Source organism: Chrysemys picta, chromosome 2 (assembly GCF_011386835.1).
Source record: "Chrysemys picta bellii isolate R12L10 chromosome 2, ASM1138683v2, whole genome shotgun sequence".
NCBI lineage: Eukaryota > Metazoa > Chordata > Testudines > Emydidae > Chrysemys > Chrysemys picta.
Window position 1 is genome coordinate 32471327 of NC_088792.1, and position 19394 is coordinate 32490720.

Sequence of the window (19394 nt, forward strand, 5' to 3'; positions counted from 1 at the left end):
GTTGAATAAGGTTTGAATAAGGACTGGGAATGGTTGAGCCATTACAAACATTGAATCTATTTCCCCTTGTAAGTATTCTCACACTTGTTATCTAACTGTCTGTCTGTACTCGGCTAGCTTGATTATCACTTCAAAAGTTGTTTTTCTCTTAATTAATTGGCCTCTCAGAGGTGGTAAGACAACTCCCACCTGTTTATGCTCTCTGTATGTGTGTATATATATCTCCTCAATATATGTTCCATTCTATATGCATCCGAAGAAGTGGGCTGTAGTCCACGAAAGCTTATGCTCTAATAAATTTGTTAGTCTCTAAGGTGCCACAAGTCCTCCTGTTCTTCTTTTTGCGGATACAGACTAACACGGCTGCTATTCTGAAACCTTTCATAGAAGAAAATGTGCTTCAAAGGAAACATTTGTCCTTTTTTTTTTTAAATGAAGACTTTGAATAGTATTCCATTTCATTTCAGGACTTTTTTTCTAGATCTAAACTGTTTGTAGCGTGCTAGTGCAATCATCTTCTCAAACTGGAAATTATACTTCTTGCTTGAAAAGTAGACGAACCCTTAGGAGGTGCTGAAAATTCAGAAGAACAGGGCCTAGAATGCATACAGGTCAATGCGCTAACTGATAAATCACAAGACAGAATACTGGTGAGGATCTGCTATAGATGACCACATGAGACAGTGGAAGAGGATGAGCAGCTACTTAAACATCTATTTGTAATTTATAGGAAGAAAAAACGTGGTATGTGGATTTCAGTATGGGAAACACATGCTAGAGGTCTCATGCTGCCACTGGTGAAACGTCCATAGATTTCCTAAAAATCACACAATTTTCTAATACAAAAATATTATACTCCACTAGGGGTAATTCTGCATTATTCTGATGGATAAAGATTAATCACTGAACTAACAACTGATGGTTGCATAGGTGCAAGTGATCATAATCTAATTTCATTTGCTATGTGCAAACAATATAGTCTTAACTAGTAATGGCCTAATTTCCAAAGCTGAAAACAATTCAGAGCAAAATTAAGTGTCAGGAAATATTTAAACATACAAATGTGAATGATAATTGGAAATTAGTGAAGAATGCTTTATTAGAAACCCTGAAAAGGTACGCTTATTTTGTGCTCTTTTTGAGCAGGAGGTCGACAGTTGATATTCACCTACTAGTTTGATGACATTAGTTGTGGTTTCCCACTTAACAGGGTGGACTGTGTGAAGGTTGTCCTCTTCCACCCTGCACTCATCTTGTGGCTAGGCAACTGAATCAGACCACGTGAATCATCATGGGAACTTTAAAATCAACAACTTTAGCGTGGCTTTTTGTATTAGCAAACATTGAACATACAGCTGTCAGCTGAAATGTAGCCAGAGCATGAGAACTTAAACACACTGAAGACTGTGCAGAACTTTCCATCCGGCTACATTCCCAGCAATGCCTGAAATCACAAAAACCACTATGCCATTACATGCATCTGACAAAGTGGGCATTCACCCACGAAAGCTTATGCTCCAATACATCCATTAGTCTTAAAGGTGCCACAGGACTCTCTGTTGCTTTTTACAGATCCAGACTAACACGGCTACCCCTCTGATACTAAAAACCACTATGTTCCACAAGTGACCACCTCATGTCTCTGGATCTGGCCAGGGAATGGCAAAGTGTCTGAACTTCAGCTATCATTCCAAACAAGCACATTATTACTAACCCAAGAAGCTGCCCTCCTGGTTTCAATGTGGCTACTTGAGCCAGAAGTGGAAAATCAAAGAACTCCCCTTCGTGTAACTGCGGTGAGAGCATCCAGATCATTGAGCACATAATGCAGTGCCCCAAATTTAGATTCAAATGTGAATTGGAAAATGTCAAGTGTCACAAGGGAGGCCTTGGAAATGTCTTATGGAGCTACAACTGTGTGCATAGAATGTTACTCTGCAGATGCGCAAGAGAGATCAGATACCCCCAAAAATATGCTCTTTGAGTTATGAAAAGGCTTCTTTGGATAAAAAAACATTCTGGTTAAGAGGTGTGGTGAAAGGTACCAATACAAAATAAAATAAATAATTTTGAAAAATGGAAAAACTGGAGAAGCTGATAGCAATGCATACAAAGCAGTTAGGAAATAATCGGTAAGGGAAGCTAAAGGTGTCAATAAAAATCTATGATCCTTAGAATTAGGGACAACAAGGTGTGTGTGTGTGTGTGTGTGTGTGTGTGTGTGTCAGACAGACAAAATCCTGTCTGTTATCGGTCCGACATTAGACAAGGATGGTATAATTATCAATCAGAAAAGGCATAAGTATTCAATAAATATTTGTTTTTATTCAGAAAGAGGTAGGATGGTGTATTATATTTTACAGTGATGATGAAATACTTTCAATGCCATCAGTAATGAGGAAGGATGTTAATCAGCAGCTATTAAACATTTTTAAATCTGCAGGAGTGGTAACCATGGCTAGTAAGACAATTGACCAAGGAGTTCTCTGAATCATTAATGTTGATTTTTAAACCATCTTGGAACACTGGGAAAGGTCCAGAGGACTGTAAAAAGGCTAATGTGCCAATATTCAAAAAGTCTAAAAGGAATGACTCAGGTAACTATAGGCCAAATAGCCTGTCATTGATCTGCGGGAAAATCATGGAAAGACTGATATGAAATGCAATCAGTAAAGAGAAAGAGTGGCAGCATAATTGCTGCCAATCAACTTGGTTTTATGGAAAATAGGTCTTATCAAAGAACTTTTTTTTTTAATGCAATGAAGTTTGGTTGATATTATGTTGACAAACTTCTGTAAGGCATTTTTACTTATGCACACATGACATTCTGATTAAAAAATAGCACTGTACAAAATCAATGCAGTCCATAGCAAATATATTAAAAAAACTGGCTAACTGATAGGTCATAAGAAGCAATTGTAGATGGGGAAGTTGTCATCCAATGGAGATATATCTAGTAGGGTCCCCGTAGGGATCTGTTCTTGTCCCAATGTTAGTCAATATTTTCATCAAAGAGCTGAAGGAAATATGAAATTCTTGCTGATAAAACTTGTAGATGACATAAAAATTGTGGAGTGATTAAAAAAAAATGATGGGAACAAGTCCGTTATACAGTTTGACATGAACTGCTTGGTAAGGTGTCTTATTTGAACAACATTCATTTTAATACACCCAAATGAAAGATAATTAATCTAGGAACGAAGAATGTAGATCTCATTTATAAGATGGAGAATTGTATCCTGGAAATTGGTGACTTTGAAAAGGACTTGAGGGCCATGGTAGATAACCAATTGAACATCAGCTCAAACTATAGCTAAGATAATGTATACGATCCTTGGAAATATAAGCAGGGGAATATAAAGTATTATTATTATGCATTATTATTTAAATTACTGTGGTGTGTAGGAAGCCTAGTCATATCCCTGGACCCTGTCCAGTTTTGGTCCCCCCACTACAGAAGGGATGTGGACAAATTGGAGAGAGTCCAGCAGAGGGCACAAAAATGATTAGGGGGCTGGGGCACATGACTTACAAGGAGAGGCTGAGGGAACTGGGGTTATTTAGTCTGCAGAAGAGAAGAGTGAGGGGCGATTTGATAGCAGCCTTCAATTACCTGAAGGGGGGGTTCCAAAGAGGATGGAGCTAGGCTGTTCTCAGTGGTGCCAGATGACAGAACAAGAAGCAGTGGTCTCAAGTTGCAGTGGGGAAGGTCTAGGTTGGATATTAGGAAACACTATTTCACTAGGAGGGTGGTGAAGCACCCGCCTTGACAAAGCCCTGGCTGGGATGATTTAGTTGGTGTTGGTCCTCCTTTGAGCAGGGGATTGGACTAGATGACCTCCTGAGGTCTCTTCCAACCCTAATATTCTATGATTCTATTATGTTAAGTGTTATACAAACACAGAATTAAAAAATGATTTCTGCCCCAAGGGCTTATCATCTAAGTATAAAATGAGACAGAAGATAGGTACAGACAGTGTAGGTAAGGAGTATAAGGAAACAATGAGAAAATTGGTCAGCATGGTTAGCAATGGCCTCCGCATACAACGGTTCAACCATTGTCAAGTATTTTTTTATAGACGTGGAAAAGAAGTGTTTTAAGGAGTGTTTGAAGTAGAATGAAGTATCTTTGCAGATGTTTATGGGAAACTCCACCCAAGAATGAGAGGCAGCATGGGAGGAAGTGTGAAGGTGCTCGTTTGAAAAATTAAGTGGGTGATGAGGCAGGAGTTGATATCTTGATAGTAAATGAGAGATGATAGGTAGGATGGAGATTGGCCCTAAATGGCTTTGAAAGTGAAGGCAAGTTGCTTATGTTTGATGTGATAGAGAAGGGGAAGCCAGTAGAGGGATTGCAAAGAGAGGGCTGACATGGTCAAAGCAATGGTCTAGGAAAATTCTTTGCAGGATTTTGAATGGATATAAGTGGGGCAAGATTGCACTTGTCAAGGGCAGAGAAAAGGATGTTGCTGTAATTGAAAGATGAGATGGTGAGAGCCTGGATACAAGTTTTAGCTGTGTGAATGGATAGGAAAGGCTGGATCTTACAGATGTTGTATAAAAAGAATTGGCAAGATTTAAACATAGCTGGATGTGAGGATCTCAAGAAGGTCCGAGTTGAAAATGACACCCAGGCTGAATGACAGGCAGGATGGTGGTATCAACAGCGATCGAGAAAGGAGTTGGCAGGAAGGGCATGGAGGGAGAGATTAAGAGCTCTGTTTAGCCATGTTGCGCTTGTGCTAATGGCTAGACATCCATGAGTCTGGAATAGAGAGATGGATCTGTGAGTCCTCAGAATAGAGAGGGTAGTTAAATTTGTTTGTAGATGTGATTACCCAGAGGGAGGTGATATTGCCTCTATGTACAGCATCACCATTACTAGAATACTGTGTACAGGTCCAGAGTTTGCACTTCAAAAAGAATGGTGACAGGATTTTAGAAGGTGTTCAGAGAAGAGCTACAAAAATGATTTGTTATCCGGAAAATATGCTTTATGGTGAGAGATTTAAGAAACTCCGTCTATTTAATATATCCAAGACAAAATTAAGTTGTGATTTTTTTTTTTTAGTCTGTAAGTACCTACAAGGGGAAGAAATTTCTGACGCTAGATGGTTCTTTAATGTAGCAGAAAAAAAGCATGAGATCTAATAGGTGGATAATTTTAGGCAGAATTTTTTAACAGTGAGGTTAATTACCCATTGAAACAATTTAGCAAAGAAGGTGGTGGATTTTCCATTATTTGAAGTTTTTACATCAAGACTGGCTCTCTTTCTAAAGGATATTCTAAAGGTTAAACAAGTTATGGGCTTGATGCAGAAATTATTGGGTGAGGTTCTTTGACATGTGGTATGCAGGAAGTTAGATTAAAATGATCATGATGGTCTCTTCTGACCTTAAAATCTGACTCCAAAACTGAAATGGAGCTCTATCAGATGATATAAAAGATTATATAGAATGATGAGCCCAAAAGACATCAGGCAAACCAACCCACCAAACAGAGAACCAAGTCCCAATTAATCAAAAGAATAGAAAAGAAATAAGTGTTTACAAATATTAAAATAAAAAGCAAAAACAAGAGTGCTTGAAAATGGTGATAGTGAAACTTAACATACACTTTACAACATGCTCTAAAAGCAACCAAGAAGGGACAATCCTATGTGCATCCTTTAGGAGTAGGTTTAACATCCAAGGAGTATCTAAGCTCTGATTTGCCATGTTGCAATCTTGAATTTTCGATTCCCTCCACGGGGGGGGGGCGGGGGGGGAATCATTTATTAAACCTTCCAGAAAACATGAGCTAATTCTTTTCCAGTAATGTGGACATAGATGTTTGATCTGTGGTGGTAGATGGTATCTTCTCTAGATATTTAAATGTTCCACTGACTTCTTTGATTTGTCTTCTTTTCTTTATAGCTCGTAGAGAGCATGGAATCTTACTGAGAAGCTGAAAAATGTGTGTATATGCTTTAAAAATTTGTTGAAGCGCCTCAGGGTTTGTGAGACATATTTTAAAAATCTAATAAAATGAAAATAAAATAAATAAACTAGGAACAGCCTCTTCTGTTGACATCAAGGAGTTTCTATTTAGTCTGATGTTTTGAAGACCAAACTAACTGGGTGGTGATAGGATCTTGTGAGAAGAGAATAGCCAACTTCTAAAGTGATCAATCTGAGACTCTTCTGCAATAATTAGATGTTTTGTGTGAGTGCCCTGTGAGAGAGTTGAAACACGTGGTGGGAGAAGAAACAGATCTAGAGGAGTATTGATTCATCTATATACCATATTCCATAGAACTATTGTGTAAAGAACAGGACCCTGTCTGGGATTCTAAGGGGGACTGTTATCTATGAATTACTTGACAGCTGCCGTATTGTTTTTGGAGGAAATTACTGCTTTGAGAATTGAATCAAATCCAAATAAACTCAAAGGTGCCATTTTTCTTTCTGAATCTTCATTTCCTAATATTTGATGCCATTGGCCACTTTTAGGATGAACTGAGATTATGAAGACTATATTGGACATCTGTCCACATTAATAGTGCTTTTAAAACTGGGTCTTCTCTGAAAGCAAATAGCATAATAATCTCATACGTTTCTGCAAATCTTTAAATCTTGAAGGATCATGATGTGCTTTACAAATTAAACTAGATATGAGCTATTTACTATCTCGTGTGAAATGTGGTAACAATTTATGACAATAGTGAAACATATTATATCTAACTGAAACTACCGGGCAATTTATGAAGTCTGAACATAATTGCTAAAGTTTTAATTTGGCCAAAATGGAGGGTCTAATACCATTAGTGGGAAGTAGAGTTACCTGGGAGACTTAATCACTAGAAGTGGCACTTTGGTTTTATCTATCAGCTGATCGTGGTGAGGGTGGTCTAGTGTAGTGGTCAGAGCAGGCATCAGGCTTAGTGGTTGGAGCTGGCATCATGAGCCAAGGATTAGTGTCAGTAGTTGAAAGCTGGAGCCAAGGGTCAAGCGGAGATCAGAAGCTAGATACCAGAGCCAGCGGTCAAGCCAGAGTCAGTAGTCAGAAGCTGGAGCCAGTGGTTAAACTGGAGGTCAGGAACTGGAATGAGCAGGGGAGCAGGCAAGAGAGTTCAAGGCTGGGGCAGAACAGAGGCAAGGCTGGGTGCAAGGCTGGAGCAAAGTAACACAGAAGCAGGAAAAGCAGTGGGCATGAGCATTGAGCAGCCTGCGAGCTGCTGGTCCCTCCAGCGAACCATGGAGCTTGACCAGTCATGTAGCCTGCAGCAGACCAGGTGTACTGATTAGACTGTTTGGAGATTAGCTGTGCTGCAGACCCTTATTCCTGACATTATCTGTCTGAAAGATGGAATTTGTAACTAGCAAGTTGTCTCCTAACATAGTTCTCAGGACTTGGAGGTAAAGGTCCTGTCTATCAAATCATGAGCACCTAGCATTTTCAGCACCTTGGACATCCTTAGTTATTTTTTTTATCAAAGTACTAATTTGGTCCAGTTGTGTTCAGCTTGAGATCTTGCTGAATGAATTAGCAAGATACATATTCTTTAACAAATCGAAAGAAAAGTTGGAGGCCTGCAGAGCAAGAAAAATGTTCCCAGGGATAACTTTGTCTGAGCGTCACAGCTGGTCCTGGAGAATAGCCAGAGATAATTTTGACATGTTTATTTCATATTTTTTTGCAGTGAAAATGATTTGAGGATACTTATATCTCTGTTATTCTTTGAAACTCTGTGTCCTTGACACATTTAAAACAACAAAATGGGTGAAAATTCAGATGTGGAAGTTATGTTGGCAGGGATTATTTGTACAATAAAAATAACACAGTAATACAAAGAAGAAATGCAGTGCACAAGGATAAGGTTATAGTTTGATTTATTCTTTACACGTTTATCTGAAAGAATATTCTTCATAGTAAAAATGTGTATTTGTCAGTAATGCTGTTCTGTCAGGGATTCATTTCTAAAGAACAGTGTGGCAGGGCAGACTCAGTCCTACCTATTTCTGTCTCCCAAAACAGTTCAGAGACTTTCGGGTAAAACACTTGGTTCAACATGTTTACAGTGTTCTTTTCCACCACCTTTTCATTCTGTCACCTCATACCAACAATAACATGGAGCCCTCAGCTCTTGAGCCAAGAATGGGAGAAATCTCTCATGGCTTTGTCTACAAGCCTAGCTCTCTTTCTCTCTCACTCAACTCTCACTTTCTTCCTCCTGGTCGCACTTCCTGTGAATTTTGCACAATCTGTGCTAATGAGTTAATTAGCCTTTTAACTCCATCCAGCCTATCCCAATCTATCAATTGGGATCAGTTCCCATGGTCAGATGTGCCCTGGGGCAACTACCTGGAGTTGCAGTGATCAGAGTGTTGGATCAGGTGCTGTTGCCCAGCACTCAATCACAAATATTTATCAAATATTAAATATTTTTATTTAAATCTTAGCAGTATATCCATTCTGTCTCTCATTGGTTGTCATATGTCAAATGGCTTACCAGCTTTAATAGTGAGTTAAAGTGGTTTCATGGATACAAACCATTCAAGCAATGTCACACTCTTTTATCCAATTTTAAGATTGGTATTAAGAAGTAAAAGAAATGTGTGTTATTAAACATTGCATGTAGAGATATACCATAGCTGATTATTTTTAATTGGTCTTAAAATAAATAGTTGAACTTTTAGAGCATAATTTTGACTAAATGAGTTGTGTTTAGGGTTTTTTATTTACAGTGATGTTTGTACAATAATACTGAATATTTAAACCACTATTACTATAATCTGTGGGTAAAACATAGCATTCTGAATTCGTCATTATTTTAAATACAATACACTCGCTATAACAAACCCCTGGGGATCTAAGCCATTTGGTTGTTATAGCCAGGGGTTTGTTATAAGGAAAGAGCTCTGCTGCAGTGTGGCAGGGCTGGAGATAGAATTGAGGGACCAGGTTCGCTATTGTGAAGGGCATTATAGCGAGGGTATGCTGCAGGGGTGGCCAACCTGAGCCTGAGAAGGAGCCAGAATTTACCAATGTATATTGCCAAAGAGCCACAGTAATATGTCAGCAGCCCCCCCCCCCCCAGTGCCTCCCACCCACCAGCAGCTGATCAGCGCCTCCCCCTTCCTCACAACTCCTGATCAGCGTTTTCATGGCTTGCAGGAGGCTCTGGGGTGTGGGAGGGAGGGCACAGCATATTCAGGGGAAGGGGCAGGGGCATTGGAGGAAAGGGTGGAGTGGGGGCAAGGCCTGTGGCAGAGTCAGGGGTTGAGCAGTGAGCACCCCCCAGCACATTGGAAAGTTGGCGTCTGTAGCTCCAGTCCCAGAGTCGGTGCCTATACAAGGAGCCGCACATTAACTTCTGAAGAGCCACATGTGGCTCCGGAGCCACAGGTTGGCCACCCCTGGTATACTGTATAGCAGGGGTAGGCAACTTATGGCACGCGAGCTGATTTTCAGTGGCACTCACACTGCCCAGGTGCTGCTCACCGGTCTGGGGGCTCTGCATTTTAATTTAATTTTAAATTAAACTTGTTAAACATTTTGATACCTTATTTACTTTACATATAACAATAGTTTAGTTATATATTATAGACTTCTAGAAAGAGACCTTCTAAAAAGGTTAAAATGCGAAACCTTAAATTAAAGTGAATAAATGACGACTCGGCACACCACTTCTGAAAGGTTGCCGACCCCTGCTGTATAGTATGAATTTGCTACTCTGAATTTTAAGATGACATTCGAGTTATATAGTCCTCTAACAGCTAGTATTTGAGGTTTCTAGTTCTTTCAGAGCACAGTTTATCTGATGAGACTGTTAGGTGAGGATGTAGCAAAGGCAACAAATTTTCTTTGCAAGCCATTGTATGAATTAGTGTAATGAAGTCTATGAAGTCTTAGTGGTAAGTGTATAAAAAAAACAAAAGGTTATAATTCATAATTTGAATCTTGAGGGTTTTTTGGTACTCAACATCACAAAGGGGAATTAACCTATTATATTTACATCACTGGTTCTGTTATAGGAAACAAATTATTTTAATGTGTTTTCATGCACAATCTGCGCTAAGCATGTAACCATGCAGAAAAAAGATCTCTTGTCATGAAGAGCTTACAATCTAAGTAGGCAAAATACAGACACAAGATGGAGGAAAGGGACTCAACATGAACCAAAATAATAATGGTGATTTTTATCACGACTTACAGTTCTGTGCCCCCTCCCACCCTCCGTACATTACAATGTAAGGAAGAGCCATGCCATATGTAAACATGATTGCCATTGGGTGAATTAGGAGAGTTGTTGGTGAGCAGTTCACAGGTGAGTCCCATCCACTCCTCAGAATGACAGCAAATAGAAGTTGAGGGGTTCAGTTGAAGAAAATTGGGGGGGAATTTTCATTTTGAGAAGGACGGAAATCAAAGGTATTGGAATGTAGCTGCACTTAGATTTGCTTATGCATTAGAAAATATTACTGGTTTCTTAGATATGGCCATGTTTGATATGATTATTTCTTTCATACCTCCTTCCCCTTCATGCTATCCATTAATGACACAGCCAGGTACTTGTTGAACTTGTACTTGATCTATTCAGGATTCAATAAGCTTTGTAAAAGTCTACCATCAATACCACTCTTTGGGTTGGTAGCCATGGAAGCAACACAACTCACATTTTGGAGTCTTGTTTGGCAGTCATGAATTTGCCTTCCAGCCTGGATCTTCTACATAGTGTAGCAGAAAGCTCCTTCTACCTAAATTCACTGTTCTACAATTTTTGAGAAGTCATCTGCTTCAGAGATAAAATGTGCTATTTATTATGTATTTTGATGTGCTGAATTCAAATATGACAATTAAAACAACTGGCTACTGTTTCTAAGATATTTAAGTTTTTACATTTTATGTCTATGTATATTGTGTAGATAGTAGAGTTTTAATCTTAAATTGTAAACCTAGGTCTTTTCATGTGTTTATGGTTGCTTTACCTGATATTTCACCTGTCCTGTTTATGTAACACTTTAAAAATCAGCAAAAGGGTTATATAAATAAAATTTATTATGAAACAAAAGGCAAAAAACTATTATATACATAGTTTAGACCTATTCAGTGTCTACTCGGTGCTTCCTGGCTTGTCTCTTGTATTCATTAAATGGAGCATCTCTTGTCACTGTCCAGCAATAGTCTGCAAGCATTGATGGACTCCATTTGCCCTGATAGCGTTTCTCCATTGTTGCAATGTCCTGGTGAAATCGCTCGCCGTGCTCGTCGCTCACTGCTCCGCAGTTCAGTGGGAAAAAAATCTAGATGAGAGTGCAAAAAATGTATCTTTAGTGACATGTTGCAACCAAGGCTTTTGTATGCCTTGAGGAGGTTTTCCACCAACAACCTGTAGTTGTCTGCCTTGTTGTTTCTGAGAAAATTTATTGCCACTAACTGGAAGGCTTTCCATGCCGTCTTTTCCTTGCCACGCAGTGCATGGTCAAATGCATCATCTCGAAGACGTTCACGAATCTGAGGACCAACAAAGACACCTTCCTTTATCTTAGCTTCACTTAACCTTGGAAATTTTCCACGGAGGTACTTGAAAGCTGCTTGTGTTTTGTCAATGGCCTTGACAAAGTTCTTCATCAGACCCAGCTTGATGTGTAAGGGTGGTAACAAAATCTTCCTTAATTCAACAAGTGGTGGATGCTGAACACTTTTCCTCCCAGGCTCCAATGACTGTTGGAGTGGCCAATCTTTCTTGATGTAGTGAGAATCTCTTGCACGACTATCCCATTCACAGAGAAAACAGCAGTACTTTGTGTATCCAGTCTGCAGACCAAGCAAGAGAGCAACAACCTTCAAATCGCCACAAAGCTGCCACTGATGTTGGTCATAGTTTATGCACCTCAAAAGTTGTTTCATGTTGTCATAGGTTTCCTTCATATGGACTGCATGACCAACTGGAATTGATGGCAAAACATTGCTATTATGCAATAAAACAGCTTTAAGACTCGTCTTCGATGAATCAATGAACAGTCTCCACTCATCTGGATCGTGAACGATGTTGAGGGCTGCCATCACACCATCGATGTTGTTGCAGGCTACAAGATCACCTTCCATGAAGAAGAATGGGACAAGATCCTTTTAACGGTCACGGAACTTTAGGGTTACACTATTTATCTGGAGTATCGTCAATTGCATCAACCAGAGGAATAGGTGAAGTTCATGCCTTAATTGTGGAATCTGACCTTTTTTTTGCAATGGCAAAGGAGTTTGTTTTTTCTTAGGCTATTAATGGTCTTTTATGCTGGCATGAGCTCAGATCTCAAATATACCTTTAAGTCTTTACACTCAAACTCACAAATGTGATATAAATAGACCCTGTCATAATCTCAAAGACCTTTAAAATGTTATGTTCAGAGGAACCTGTTAATTAGGAAAACAGATAAGCTTTTAGGCCCAGATTTTTAAAGGTATTTAGGCATTCCTGTGCTAAGCAATGCAAAATCTAACTGATTTAAGAGACGCTCTCATTTTCAGAATTCCTAAATGCTTAAATCCTATCAACTGTCCATGGGATTTTTGGCTCCTAAATGCCTAAAACCCTTTTGAAAATGATTTAGCCTCCTAAATCAGTTAGGCAAAGCAATATTGAGCATGGCAACACCTAAATACTTTTTAAAATCTGGGCCTTAGTGTCCTTTCAGCTGTATGGTCTGGGTCAGTCTGTCTCATCACAAACAACATCCAGATGGATAAGTCAGCAGTATCCTTAAAACATATTTCCACCAGAAATATGTCTTTCTATCTCTTAATAATAGCTATTTCAGCTGGTAAAGATGGAGAAGATGCCAACAGCAGATAAATGCAAGACCGCTTCTCGGTCTTTTTCCAACAGATAGCTAGTCTTTGTTTAATTCTTTCTTCTCCTTGGCAGTTTTTCTTTTTGTTCTCTGAGGTATCTCTGCTATCCTTCCTAATCTTTAGTTCTTCTGTTATATCTATAATAAAGGTACAAGTGAAAATGGATGCGTAATGTAGCAACTGAGCATAAGTTGTTTCTTCCTCTTGCAACTTCTCTTCATGTCAACATTCCTTAACATTTAGCTCCTCTCCCACAAGAAAGCACCTAAAATTTAGTTTTATTCTGAGTAGTTTTGGGGCTGAGGACATGTGAGACTGAATTCATGCTACATTGACCTGGTTATTTCTTTTGCCTGTTTGACTTCAATGCTATGATAGTTTGCACCAGATGAGGATCTAGCCCAATGTGTTTACAGCATAAAAGACTACAGTATAAAGCAAGTTGAAAATACATTTGGAATAGTTACTGAGTAACAAATGGAATGTTTTTATATTATCAAAATCAGCATTGCAAGCTAACTTTACGTAAAGCAGGTTTTGAAATATTTCACTCCAAAATATATAGTGTAGAAAGTTTCCTTTTAAATGTTGCGTTAACTCAAGTTTTATTTTTTTCATGGTGTAAAGATGGCTTTCCTGTAGGAGTGATGTGAATTAGAACAAAATTTAGAGAAAGTCTTGAAATCTTCTTAAAAAGTACTTGAAATCATTTCCAAGCTATGGTAAATACATAGTTTAACCAAAAACAACCCCCCAAAAAACGTGATATGTTCGTTTGCTCCCGGATGATGTATTTCCCCCCCTACTAGCTTAAAACTTGGGCGGTCTTATTATGTTTCAATCAACTGCTATTTATAATCTAATCCAAATTTATTGTGTGTTAAAACAGTTGTAGATATTTTGCAATATGGTGTACTTCTGGCAATAACTTTAGGCCTGATCCTGTAAAGTGGTGAAAATATACTATCAGTGGGTGCTGAGGGTGTTCAGAATCTTGTAGGCTCATGCCCAAAGTTATTCCCATGATGTAACTTAACTTTTCCTTGCTTTATTATTCAAGCAATGTGAATGCTTGGTTATGGGAAACATTATTTATTATTTATATTACTGTGTGTAAGTTCCCGTACTGATGGATCCAGAAAATGGCATTGGTATTAGTTATGAAGGAATATACTTATATTATCTTGCATGTATATGCAATATGAGTTGATGACTGCTGTTCATTAGGATAAGGAGAAAATAGAAGAATTAGGGAATGAAAATGTGTAAAAGGTGGAGGTAATTTTCAAAGCTAAACTTTTTACAAAAATTGCTTTAACATATAAGTGTGTGTCATATTTAACATTATAAATTATTCTTATAACTAATGAATTAGCCATATATTGATATCTGAAAATGTTTTTATCCTTTGAAAAACTAATTTATTATAATGTTTGTTTACAGATATATGGCAGAAAGGTCAACAAATTCTGTAGTCTGTACTAATTTTAACAAATAGGAAATGCATACAAGAATAATAAAAAGATGTCATTAGAAAATTTCCTTGTACTTTTTCCCAGTATAGGCATATTATATTTTAAATATGTGTTGGACAAAATAAAACTACTGCTTTGAATGCTACTTTCCAAATTCTGTTTTGGTGGTAGCATTTATTTTTGAAAATAACAGAAGAAGGTGTGTGAGGTAGAGAGAAGAGGTAGAGTGGGGTAGATTTTGAGTGACTGAGAAGACACGGTAAAGAATTTGGATATGGAATGAATGAATGAATGAAAGGGTAAGCTAGTATGAGAAAAAGGGGAAACATGGTAGTGTGTTCAGATGATTTCAAACTAGACCTTATGTAGTCATTCATTTTGCAGTCATAAAAAATTAGAAGGAACATTGATGTGAGGCAGTGTGAGATTGTGGGTCAAGAACATTAGCTTGATGTTTCTGTTAAGTTGATCATAATTGAATCCGTTAAGTATTGTTGTGATTGTCATTGTAGATTCCGTGAACCTACTGAGAGTAATGAGCAGTTTACATTTTTCAGAGCTATTGTTTCAGGCTGTCTGCAGACTAAGGAAGAAAACAATGGATTGGTTTACACTTGATTTGTGGTTTCAAGGTTATCTTCACAACTGTAAAAGCTAGATGTATATTTTAAATGTAAGATGAGTTTTTGTAACACAATTTAGTGGTAAGGATGGATTTCACTGCTGCAGAATTGCAACAATCACAGGGCTAAAGCCAATGATGTTAAAACCAGCACTACTGAGGTAGCTTTTGCAAAGGAAACAGATGAAATGCTAGTCTATGAAAACATGAAGAAAATGATGTAGTTTATTGACATTCCTATTGTTGCCATTATAGGCATCGTAACAACCTTGGTGTTCTCAACCTTCCCTTTTAACTTTTTAGAATAGTTTCTGTTTTCATTCACAGATTGAAATTAGAGTCTAATGTTTCTAGTTGCAAAAAATGTTCTAGTTCATGTAAATGTTTTGGAGTGACATAGACCATCACAAAATGGGGGAGCACTGGGTTTTTTCCCCTAAACCCAGAAGAACACACCCCGACCGACATAAGTTTCACTGACAAAAGCGCCGGCGTGGATGGTGCTGTGTCGGCAGGAGAGCATCTCCTGCCAATATAGCTACCACCACTTGTTGGGGGTGGTTTAATTATGCCAGTGGGAGAGCTCTCTCCTGCCAGCATATAGCAGCTACACCCGATACCTTACAGTGGTGCAGCTGCAGCGGTATGGCTGTGCTGCTGTAAGGTCCGTAGTTTAGACATACCCTAAGTGTTTCTGAATCTCATGGAGTCAGAGGCAAAAGTTAGACTGCCTTACCCCCACCATTCTCAAATCGTATATCAAATTGGTCACAAAGATGAATTTATTCATAAATTGGTTGTGTTGTGTGCAAAAAGTACAAATTAACAAAGCATTAAAGAAATTAAAACAAAAAACATACAACTCCAAGAATGTGTCTTTCTCCATTTAACTTTATCTGTTTGGTTCTGCATCTATGTTGACAATAGCACTTTATTTTTAAATGAACAATTTTTTACTAATGTGTTTAAAAATTGGGGATAAAACTACTTTATTTTTCATATCAGCTTTTTCTTTAAATGATCAGAACTAAATTTCATGCCCAAAAGAGAGCCATCGAAATTCCCTCTAGGTAGGGATTTATTTGCCTTATTTCCTTAGTTTTTTCAATCTGACACCAACTTTCAATGGCCTCCTGTCAGAGTCCTCTCATTTGCCAAATATGGCTTGCTACCTCTTAATACCCTAAGTTCCACCTGCCTTATGGATTTCCTCAACTGGGAAAAGGAAAAACCTGCAGTTGCAGACTGTGTGGTTTGATCTCTCTGACAACTTTACTGAAAGCTTGGAAGTTGAGACCATCTCAGCTCCACCAGACAGCTCTCCAGGCACATTGCTCCTCTGTCTTCAACAAGCCATAAGTGTGCATCATATGAGCTGCTGAAAATGTAATAATGAGGGAAATCTGAAGAACTTCACCTGTAATTTATTCAGTCTAAGGAACATTTATCCTTTTCTAACTGGTATTAAACTAGACCTTTTTTACTAGTAACTTCAGAGCTATTGTGTAAAGTTTGTGATCATCTATTCTGTAAACTTAAGAAGGCTAACAAATGGCAGTGAAGAGAACACAAAACAGGATGTCAAATTGGGCTAATAAGGGGTAAACATAATGAGCATTTCAGGAGTTATTACAGTGTACACTGTAAACTTATTCTGTGACTTATCTTCAGAAAGGATTACAATCTGAATTTCAGCAGGCTTTCATCAGTAAATATTTGATTGAACTGAAAAATGTAACAAATGGAGTTCAGATATTAACATCAATTAATTAACATCTTGTTAACATCAATTAATAATTGTTTTTCGAGTAGTATTCCCATGGTTGCTCCACTGTAGGTGTGCTTCCATCCCTGTGCTCCTGATCGGAGAACTTCGGTAGCAGTGTCTGCTAGGCCCGCGCATGCGCCGTCTCTCCTCAAAAGAGGCAATCGCTGTCCGAGACAAGCACTCCAAGTGCATTCACTGTCTCGGGGAAGGCCACATTCAACAAAAGTGTGGTCTTTGCCAGCAATTCAGGCCCCAGTCTTGTAAGGATAGGGAGATTAGGCAGAAGATCATCTTCATAGAGACTGCTCTCTATCCTCTCTGGACCTGTGTCATGAGTCACCTGGCAGACATGAGTCTTCCCCCCAGCCCTCAACATCTAAAGGCAGTAAGTTGAAGAAACAAGCCACTAATGCCTCTCACAAATCATAGAAAAAGAGAGCAGGAAGTCCCCACAGTGAGTCCCAAGATAGCCGTAGACGTTCTCCGACACACGTACCGAGACCCCTTCAGTCCGGTACCCATGGCTCACAGAAATCCTCAGCAGGAGATAGCATTGAAAAGACCTAGGGACCCAATGGGCATGGGCACCGAGTCAACAGCACCAACAGACAAAGACAGGTGCAAGCACTCCTCTAAGAAGGCACCAGTACATGATCCCACGTCAGTGCCGCCCTTGACGTTTCACCCGGCACTGGAGTGACCTGTGCAGGCAAGGTCCCCCACCCAACCCCCCTGACACCAGGACAATCTGTACCAGCGGAATCCTGCCACTCCAGAGACCTCCGCATTCTGGATGCACCAGAGACCCCACCTCTCGGTACCAGGACCTCTGCACTGAGCCTCTACCAAGCATGGGAAGTATCCCTCATGCCATGCCATGCCATGCCCCTCTGCTCTCTAGCGAGGGTTCAGACAGTGAGCCAGATGACATAGTGTCATTCCTCCTAAGTTCCATGGTACTTATTACGAACAGAGCCCAAGGATACACCTGCAGATGGCCCCACCACCACTATCTTGGTACTGCCACTCTGGGCACCACCACCGGGCTCTATGCTACCACCACCCCAATGGCCATATTGGCACACTGCCAGCAAGCCTCGGGCTTTGAGCCTTGTCTGGGAACCCTCAAGGCACATCCCCTTGGCCGCAGCATCCAAGGCTTCAGTACCGCCTCGAGATATAGAGGAAAAAGAAGCTGGTACTGAGGAGGCAGTGATACAGAGGGCCATATCCTCCCCCTCTCCAGACAAAGCCGTCATGCCTCTTGTGGCATATGACAGCGGGCACAGCAGTAATACCACATGCCAGGCTTCACATGCAGTGCCTCCAAATGTGGTTCAGCTCGGTTTACAGACCACAAACAAGCTCCAAACAAGGACAGGCTGGACAAATCCCAGTCACCACCACTAGGATCAAAAACTCCTTAGACTATTGAATGGAACGTTTGCGAAGAAGTCCTCTTCTCACAAACAACACCGTTGTTGATCTTCACCACCAGTTCATCACTCATAGAGTGGGGCGTGCATCTAAATGGCCTCACGACACAAGGCAAATGCCTACCTGCAGAGATATCCCTTCACATCAATCTCCTCAAGTTAAGAGCGGTCAGGAATGCCTGTGCCCATTTTCTCCCGCTGATCACAGGATTACACACAAAGATCCTAACAGACAATATAGCCTGTATGTACTACATCAATCAGTAGGGGTGAGCCAGGTCACCCTCCTTATGTGCAGAAGCGATGAGGCCATGGAATTGGTGGATCTCCCACAACGTTATGCTGTTTGCAGTTTACCTCCTGGGCACACAAAACTCAATAGTGGACAGTCTCAGTCACAAATTCCCACACAACCACGAGTGGAAAGTACATCCAACAGTGCCTCACAACTTATTCAGACGATGGGGGGGACAGTCCACAGACCTTTTCACCACTCACCTGAACAAGAAATGTCCACGCTACTGCTCCAGAGTGGGGATCGGACAACATTCCTTGGGCGATGCTTTCGTCCTACCCTGAGACAAGGACCTTCTCTACACCTTTTGTCCTTTTCCCCTACTGTCGAAGGTCCTGCTGAAAATAAAAAGGGATGGGGCTCACGTCATTTTGATTGCTCCTACTTAGCGGAGACAGACCTGGTACCCTTACCTGGCACAGCTCCCAACATGCCTGCCATTCCCTCTCCCAGCCATCCTGCACCTCCTCTCAGAACAGCAAACCTGTGCCTCATACTGAGAAAGCAGGACAATCAGTGAGTTATCTTAAGTGCCTATAAACAAATGCAAGAAGCCTGGGAAACAAGCAGGGAGAAGTGGAAGTCTTGGCACAGTCAAGGAATTATAATGTGATTGGAATAACAGAGACTTGGTGGGATAACTCACATGACTGGAGTACTGTCGTGGATGGATATAAACTGTTCAGGAAGGACAGGCAGGGCAGAAAAGGTGGGGGAGTTGCACTGTATGTAAGAGAGCAGTAAGACTGCTCAGAGCTCCAATATGAAACTGCAGAAAAACCTGAGAGTCTCTGGATTAAGATTAGAAGCGTGAGCAACAAGGGTGATGTCGTGGTGGGAGTCTGCTATAGACCACCAGACCAGAGGGATGAGGTGGATGAGGCTTTCTTCAGGCAACTAACGGAAGTTACTAGATCACAGGCCCTAGTTCTCATGGGGGACTTCAATCACCCCGATATCTGC

At 40.0% G+C, this 19394-nt stretch overlaps 1 protein-coding gene across 18 annotated transcripts in view; it reads left to right on the top strand.

The window, feature by feature from the left end:
- The window catches only part of ZNF438 (zinc finger protein 438), a 169588-nt gene that overhangs the window by 97917 nt on the left and 52277 nt on the right, over positions 1-19394 (top strand). Inside the window, exon 4 of one of the 18 annotated variants that reach the window (XM_065586808.1) lies at positions 5917-5956. The exons of the other annotated variants lie outside the window; for them this stretch is intronic. The gene's annotated coding sequence lies outside the window, so the exon portion shown is untranslated. The remainder of the gene's footprint in view (positions 1-5916; positions 5957-19394) is intronic. 18 annotated transcript variants of the gene reach the window in all.